This window comes from Mastacembelus armatus, chromosome 22 (genome assembly GCF_900324485.2).
Source record: "Mastacembelus armatus chromosome 22, fMasArm1.2, whole genome shotgun sequence".
Classification (NCBI taxonomy): domain Eukaryota; kingdom Metazoa; phylum Chordata; class Actinopteri; order Synbranchiformes; family Mastacembelidae; genus Mastacembelus; species Mastacembelus armatus.
Genome location: NC_046654.1, coordinates 2,575,496 through 2,584,123, shown reverse-complemented (window position 1 = coordinate 2,584,123; position 8,628 = coordinate 2,575,496). Strand labels below are relative to the sequence as shown.

General features: G+C 41.5%; 1 protein-coding gene across 1 annotated transcript in view; it reads left to right on the top strand.

The window, feature by feature from the left end:
- Positions 1-472: 472 nt before the first annotated feature.
- Positions 473-8,628, top strand: part of gfra4a (GDNF family receptor alpha 4a) — a 124,083-nt gene continuing 115,927 nt past the window's right edge. Inside the window, exon 1 of the mRNA XM_026303710.2 lies at positions 473-539. The gene's annotated coding sequence lies outside the window, so the exon portion shown is untranslated. The remainder of the gene's footprint in view (positions 540-8,628) is intronic.

The window sequence follows — 8,628 nt, the reverse complement described above, 5'->3', positions numbered from 1 at the left end:
AGATGTTAAATCTTATTTTTTAAATTACTAGAGGAGGAAGAGGAGGAGGAGTATTTTTACCACTGCAGAATTTGTCCACCCACTTTTTCGACTCATGTGTGAATGGTTGATTTCTGTATCTGTACGTCTCGCATTAGTCAGGTCTGCCCTCTTTCTCATAACATCTAATTCAACATTCATTTTCAGCCCAGTAGCCACCTCCTGAGAGTTCTTGTTAGTTTGCTGCTCACCCAACACTTTACATATTTCACACCTGTCAGGTAGCAGGCGACCCAACTGGATTGACCTGCAAACTTTAGGCCCCTGTGTCCGGGACTGGTTTTAAAGTTTAAAAAATAACTTTAATTATATTTACATGTTTAAAATGTGCTTGTACTCTTTTATTTTAAAGGTTTAAATCAGTATCACCAGTGTATCCTAATCAGATTGATTATTTCACTAAAGTTAATCTGTCTTCCCTTCCAGACGCAGTTTGCAAACGTCCCCCGACTGGCAAAGGAGTCGTGCAGAGTCGCTAACCGAACAGACGTGGAGTCGCAGTGAGTACATAGATATTTGCTCGCAGCGCTGTGGTTGAAAGTCGTTCAAAAGCAGTTTAATTTTGTGCAAGCTCTATTTCATTTCTGGTGCATTGTTGCCTTTAGGAAAGAGCCGTGCTCCTTATTAGTTTCTACTGTTTGTCCGTACCAGGTGGCTCAGTGTATATGTGATGTTAATTGGGTGCATGGTTTAGAAAGAGTGTATGACAATGTCAGGACACATTAGATTTACCTAAAGATGGTCTATGTGATGAACCAGCATGTGAAAGCACTTGAGGCACTGAGAAGAAAAAAGTGTTTTTCCACTCCTAAGAGGAAATGAAAGCATTAGTTTCCCAGTATTTAATCTCCATCTCTCCATATGTTTTCACTGCACATCATGAGTCACATTCAATCTCAACACATGAACTCATAAGCCTGTTATGCACTGCCGCCCGCTGAGCTCCTCATTTAATTTTGGCATCTTTCCTAAAATCACATCACTAAAAGTAAATGTGATCAGATATGCAGTTATAGTGAACATTGAGCCAGCCTCCATTTTCCTTCATGGCAACGCCACAGTTTCCCCCAAAATGAGTCCAGCATAGAGAATTACCTGCAATGTCATTTACTCTGCATGAGTTTCCTCACCGTGTAGCGGGAGTTGTTCACCTGTGTTGCTGTCAGCATTTGCAGACAAAAAGCTGATCACTGGACAGAGTTTTCTAGATTGTCTGTGTCTCTTATCATCCAGAGATATCATTGCACCAGAGCTCACACAGAAAGGTACTCGCCTTTTGCACACACTTGCTTATAAGATAATATCTGTTATGATAAGTCCCCTTCACAAGCCCCGCCCCAAACAATATAAATGTATATGAGGAAAAACTAGGGCAAGACTGAATCAGAATTTCAATAGACCACATTTTTGTTTAGACTCGCAGTTTTGGCAGTAAGCACCACTACACCCAGAATATCAATTGAAAGCTCTTGTTCTTATGTCTCTGAGATGTGTCTTGAGTGAAACATGCACAGCTCAGTGGAATTGGCACCAGTGAAAGTATCTATAATAATTACAACCAGAGGCAGATGTCAGTGATTATTTCCTCTACGTGAATTACTGTATGTATGTCTCTGATATGAAGCATCAGCAACTCTGTCACTTATCTCACCCCCACACTACCATCAGCACCTCGGTGTTTCCGAGACCTCTGCGACCCCACCATACATTAAACAGCAGCGTTAACTGCTGTGCTGCTGATTCACTTGCATGGTTTTATGGGAATGATGTTTCAAGATATTTGGTTACAGAGGCCAAAAATAGAAAGAAGGCGATGATGGATTGTAACGTGTTTGCGTTATTGGACTTAATGGAGCCCAGTTTATTGGTAGAAGTGAACAGCTGAAATAGGAGTGTCAGGGGCACATTATAGCCGCCACAAAGCCCCAGGCTCACTTCAGAAGTCTGCATAAATGCTGGCAGGAAGCTCAGTCGTATGTTGGAAAAGATTAATAAGCGAGAACCCTGTGGAACAGTAGGTCAGTAAAGTAATGAGTTCAAATTAAGGTATTCTGACTTTTCAAAGTCAGACTTCAGCCGCTCATTATGTTAGACCCACACATTGTCATTTAACACTTGAGTTAGTGTTTTTCCTGTGCGGTTGTATTTTCAAAAGAAGCAAGGGCATATTTTCTTTCTCAAGACGTGAAGGAATTATTCTCTGGGTGCGAGAGCCACCTGCTGTGAGAGGTCCACTTTGAGTGCTGTATCCTGTGGTACCAGCCTGTACTTGATGGACATACGTGCAACCTATGGTTGCATTAGCTTTCATGAAGGGAATTCAGAAGCTGGTGGGTGCTCAAAGATGTAGGGATGTTAAATTGGCAGGCTGCACAGGTTTGTCTACAGCCGCTCAGAAGCAGATTTTTTTAGCCCTTATAGCTGATTGACTCCTGGCTAAGCCTCATTAGTGAGTTCAGACAGGAAAGTTTTATCCAGGTGGGGTGGGATTGTGCAGGGGGGGGGTTTCACGGAGCATGAAGGCCAAATACACCTTTTCCCATGACAATACCAAGGACAGCGTTTTGCAGACCACAAAACCATGGCAGAGTCCTTGGCTCATCTAAAATGCTGTTTCACATAATGGGAGCAAGCTGAAAACAAATAAACCAACCTGATAATGAGGCTTTCCCTCAATTTCTGCGACATTTTTCCAATAAGAGACATCTGTGCTTTTAATAGACAACAAGCATCTGTGCTGCTCGGAATCAGAGTGTAATTTGTTTGGTAATTGTTGGCTGAGCACAGGGTGAGCTAACCATGGTTTTTGTCAATAGCTATTAAAGTTCTTTGAGATATAATAAAATGGTTATTCATTACTGTATGCACTGCTCTCATAATTCAACTGCTGCTGTACGAGGCAAGTTACAGTATTTAGAAGTGGGTGTTTTTGCATAAAGAGAACTGGCTCGCTGATGCTGAAAAGCATGTTTTGTTTTTTGTTTTTGCAAAGTTTGGTCATTCTCAGCCTTGATTGTGTCGAGGGTCTGATACGGCAGCTGTTCAAGTCCATCCCTGTGGTCCTGGAAGAAAAATCCATGATAGGTTAAAGGGCAGGTTTGAATATTCAAGGCTTCTAGAGCTTAAATTCTGTGACTTGACTGAAAATTGAAAATGAATCATTAGTAATTAGTAACTTATGGGTCCAAATGATGCTTTGTTTTACACTAATATTCTTTTCTAACCACAAATGATGCAACGTCGAGGTTGTTTTCACTATACAGAGGATTCACTCTCCATAGCGTTTCCCTGGGCGCTGACAAAGACGTCATCTTGGTCAATGTGAGCTGTGTGAAGTGTGTGTAGTCTCTGATGTTAATAGTGTACAAAATCTAAACTTCTGTGTGTCCATGGAAGACTGCAGGTTTATTCAATCAGTCGTAATTCAGTTGTTTTGCTAATTAGTGATGAAAATAATGATTCTTCTCGGATGAAATCCTTCACGGGACCCGTTCCCACTCTGCCTGATCACAGATGTGCAAATTAAGAGATAAGCCCTGAATGTAACTAAAACCCATCCCCCTGTGAGTCAGTGACAATAAACAGATGCCTTACATTTGAAGAGCGTCCTAGCATCTCCTCTGAGAGGACTGTTTGGAAATGATGACATTATTTCTGAAAAAGAGAAAATGATAATGCTTTTTAAGACGTGCGGCAGTGACCTTAGCTCACAAAATGAATAATTAGTCTTTTCGGTGTTAAATTATGGGCTTTTTGGCGCCATGATCTTTATGTGAATAATGTGAGGAAGCTCTGAGAAATAGAACATTTATTAGAAATATTCAAAAATATCGTCGTCTGCACGGGAACGTTAAGGAATTTGATTTCGGCTGGTGGTGAGTGCTGACATTTATGGAGATAACGCTGATTCATGCAGTTCTGACAGAAAGGTTAAATAAACAAAGACATTTCATTTCAAAATGTGATTTCCAATATTTGAAACAGAGTTCAGATCTTGCCATTGTAAAACTAATAAACTGAATATTGCTGAGATTATTAGCCGGTGTACAGCGTCTCCTAGTTTAACCACAGCAAAGAAAACGGCTGGAGATTTTAGTTAGCCCAGGACCAGCCTGGCCCCTGCTTCATCATCCACCACCTTTTTTTTGTCAAATTGGTGCTTAATTGCGAGACCGCAGCCAGTACAATAAAGGCAGAGAGGTGCTGACAGAGGCAGGGGGTAAAGTGGAGGAGAGATTGGATGCTGCTGGGTTCAGGCTCACACCACTGGGAACAAAATAGAGGTCGCTCTCAGTAATGGCAGCACGGGAAGATGGTGCTTGTGAAGACGGGGGAATGTTGGCATGTTGTGATTTTGTCTCATTGCTACTTTGAAGACAATCGGAACATTGAACAATCAGACGTTTTTCATATCACAGAATAACCTAAAACAATATTTCATCTTTCTTTTTTTTAAATATAGCCCATCAAGGTCAGACAGAGATGTGTCCAGTACTACAAAAGAAAAAAAAATATTCTAAAACACAGGCAAAATATCAAATACTATAGACAATAAAATATTACGAACAGGCAAAATACAACAACCAGGGAGTACTGGTACTAAAGAAGTGCACAGACTGTGTCTGTGTTTCAGACCCTAAATATAAAAATATAAATCAATAAAAGTAGCTAAGGGCACAAACAGATTACTGTGAAACTTTCTAAGTAGCTGCTGCTCTCCAGAACTACAGTGGTAAAAAATATATAAGTGGAAAAATCTGACTTTGCAGTTATAAAAGAAAATAAAAATGAACCCACTTGTAGCCATTTTGATGTAATTACCAAAATAAAAAGCCAGTGAAACGCAGTGAACCTGTCTCTGCTTGTATGAAGGCGCAGTAATTCAGTCCTTTTCAGCTCTTTTCTACTGCAGTAAAACACATGTACTGTCTTTTTCTGCTGCTGTAAGTTTTTCTTAGCCTCACTGTTCAAGGTGCCTTACACAGTCATGGTCTGACTGACTGCGTCGTCATGCTGAGAGTCTTGTTTTGGCTGCAGTGCCAACACTCAACATGTTATTTTGCAGTTTGTGTGGTACAGTTAACACTGATCTGCTTCTGTTGAAACAAACATGTGGATCACAGTGTCTGTGGTTAATCAACTAGATTGAAATGGAGATGGGACCCACTTGAAAGCAGTTCTTTAACGAGTGTGTGTGTGTGTATTCCTGCTTTAGCAAGGACGTTGAATTGAACGAGCTCGTATTGAGGCAGCATGTTGAAAACTAGAGCCTGGGCGCTGGTGGATTTCTCATTGCAGCACTTGCCAGTTTTCTATCAGAGCAGTTCAACACATTTTCCAGGTCCTTTTTAAAAAATCAAATTCATGCAGCTGCGTGACATTTAACAGCTTTATTGTGTCAACTACGTCAATTAGAACAACAGGGAGAAGCTTTTTATTACAACCCAAACTGTGGTCTTCAAGGTGGTCGTCTGTGGAAATAAAAGAGCAAAGCTTGGGGTTGTTTGTCTCACTAATGTCGCTCGTTTTACTTTTAAAGTAGATGCATTTTGGAAAATGTGCTCTTGAGCTGAACCTGCTTTGCGTTAATGGAAGCCGTGTTGTTGGAGGTGGAGGGTTGCAGCCCTCCAGGGATCCTTGATAAAAAGCCATTAGTCTCCTGTGGGCAATACCTGGCACTTTACAGTATGTAATGGAGTTAACATGTCAGCCTTGTAGCTTTGAGTTCTGTATTTTATTCATAGTACAGAGATTAATCCCTACAGGCTGATAGATGCTAAATGAATATTTATGACCCCAAACATTGTGAAGTAGTACTTTAAAGAAGCACACAAACCACAGCCTCCTGTTTTGCCCCAGGTGTGCCTGAGTGTGTGGTTGAACTGGACAACATACTTTTAACCAAAATGCTTTACTGTAACATGAGTTTAAAGATTTTTTTTTTTTTTTTTTTTAGTGGTAAAACACGTGATGCGACATCCACACTGAGAGCATCTTCACCCAGTCAGCCTGTGCCGAGCAGCTGTGGGCAACATATATATTTTCTGCTGCTTTTAGCATCCACATCGCTAGCAGCTGCTAATTAGGTGGCACTGATCTAGAAATGAACAGCTAACAGTCAAGTAAACTTAGCAGCATATCTCAAAAACCTCTGTCGGTGAAATTTGGATGGATGCTTATGGTGCTGATGTGATGATTTTCTATTAAATGATTCCTTAACCTTACTTCAAATGCCACTGTCAGTTCAAAATTTGTAACTGTGAAAAGACTCCCACACGCTGCCATTATCATTATGTGTAAAATGGGTGCAAATCATCAACAGTGTGTGGGATTGGTCGGTCTCTTCACAGTCTGAGGTTTTGCTCCCACACCTGTCAGTCAGGAACTAGGTCTTAGCTGTAGGGCTACCACTAACAATTATATTCATTAACATTTATTATGCTAATGATGTTCTCGATTACTAATTGGCACTGTTGCCAAGCTGATGGTTGGGTGTTTTGTCAGACCAATATTTTTCAGTTTATTATCATATATGACAAAGAAAAGCAGAAAGACCCTCTGGTGCGAAAGTTTGAGAGCACCTTTTTTATAGCGTGGGATTTAATAAGCAAAGGGCTCGGCACAAAGACGAGTTAGATGGTTTTGCACAGTGTTGGCCATTGATGGAGCAACTTGGGTGCAGCAGCTTGTGTGTGTGTGTGTGTGTGTGTGTGTGTGTGTGGTCATAACCACGGTGGCTAGTGAATCACCAGGCGGAGGCAGGGTCACGTAGTCTGTTCACATCTAGTGAGTCTTCACTGGTCTAGTTGTATAAATCACAGAAACCTGTGAATTATAAATGGCTGTAATCTTCTCGTGCATTTTGCAATTACCAGATGGAACAAGTGTTACAGGACTGCGTGGAGGTCTGACAGCTCTTGACATCTGGTAACAGTGCAAAGTTTTATTGTGACAGATAACAAGCTTGTTGAGCATCTAGTCATTGGCTGAGTTTCCTGGTTGTTCATCTCCATAAATGAATTGTCTGTCAGTGACTTGTTGATTGTATTACGTGCTCAGGGTTTGGATCGTTCTCCTACACTGAGCTGCACAGAGAATTCAGTTCCCACCCGTGGAAAGTATTAGTGTCACACTCTGCCCATTGAGACATATATATACGACCTCGGAGTATCCTGACATCACCTCAGGTCTGCATTAAAGTCCTTTTGATGTCATTTAAAGAATCTGGAATGGCTCTTCTTAAAACCATTTTACTGCAATGCAATTCAAGCCATCTAGCTAACTCGCTCTTTTAACATCAGCTGTTGGTTGGGGTTGCACGAAATAGCACATTGGTGGCTGGTGAAACTCTGTGTCACGTTTGCAGCGAGGGAGGCAGCAGAAGCGGTATCTAACGCGTGCAAATGGAAACTGTCACAGCTTGATAACAAACCTAGAGGAGGTTGAGCAGAATAAACACTGAGCTCTCTAGTGTTGCTGCTTAATGAGGTTTTCAATGATACAATTCAGTGAGACGGAAAGAAGTAACTGGCAGGTGTGATCATGATTCACAAGGAGAGCCAGCTCCTGTGACCCCTGCGAGGATCTGTAAGTCTGTGGAGCCATACATTCCACTCCTCTCCATGACCAAGACCCTATAGAATATCGTAAAAGGAGTCACCGCCACGGCTCGGCGCTCGCCTCTGTCTTTGATTTAGGGCGGGGAGACAGACACAGACACTGATGCAGCCTTGCATGACCAGAGGCAAATGAAACGAGAAACTGACCACCTCATCTTTTCAAGGGTGTTCGTGTAGGGTGGGAGGGGGTTTAGGTGGCGCACAGGGGAGGTTGGGGGAGTAGGTTTGCACCTCTGCAAACACATATGAGATAGAGAGAGAAATTGTGTTTTAACACTGAACCTAAATATATTTATACATTGTAAAACAGACCCAGATATCTATAAATGATCTGTTGTAGTATATCGATTGATAACACAGACGGATGCTGCATAACATGGTATATACAGACTCTATTTGTAGTATGTAAAGATAAATACTCTGTGGATGTAGTAAGATATAATAGCACATGTATCTATATGGATATAATAGAGATAAACCTTTATATATGTTGGTCTCACTACATATGTGTGAGAACAGGTCTTATTAGTGTGGTTACACAAAAATGTGTTTTCAGCTAGGGTCTTGTGTTCTAGTGAAATCTGCTCCCCCCTCTGTGTGGCATCAAAACAACAACATATTTCCCCGTTGCCCTTGATCCTCATGATCCACCTCTGGGTTTTGACTCACCTGTCGAGAAACACCGTGGACTGGAAAGTCTACTAATACCCCATCAAACATTTCACCTGCAACACCTGGCGTACTCTCATCTCTGTGGAAAGCATTGTTGATGCGTGAAGACTGAGTTTCAAGATTCTGTGCAAATGGAAGAGAGAGGCTGGAGAAGACGATATAACGCCAAAGGACAGCCATCGTTTGTGGATGTCATGCAGATGCTCTCTGATGAAGTGTCTGCATTTGCAGCATTTGAGGCCCTTAACTAGTGTGACAGTGAGCGATTCAGCGTTTAGTAGTTTGGAGTGTTTCTGAA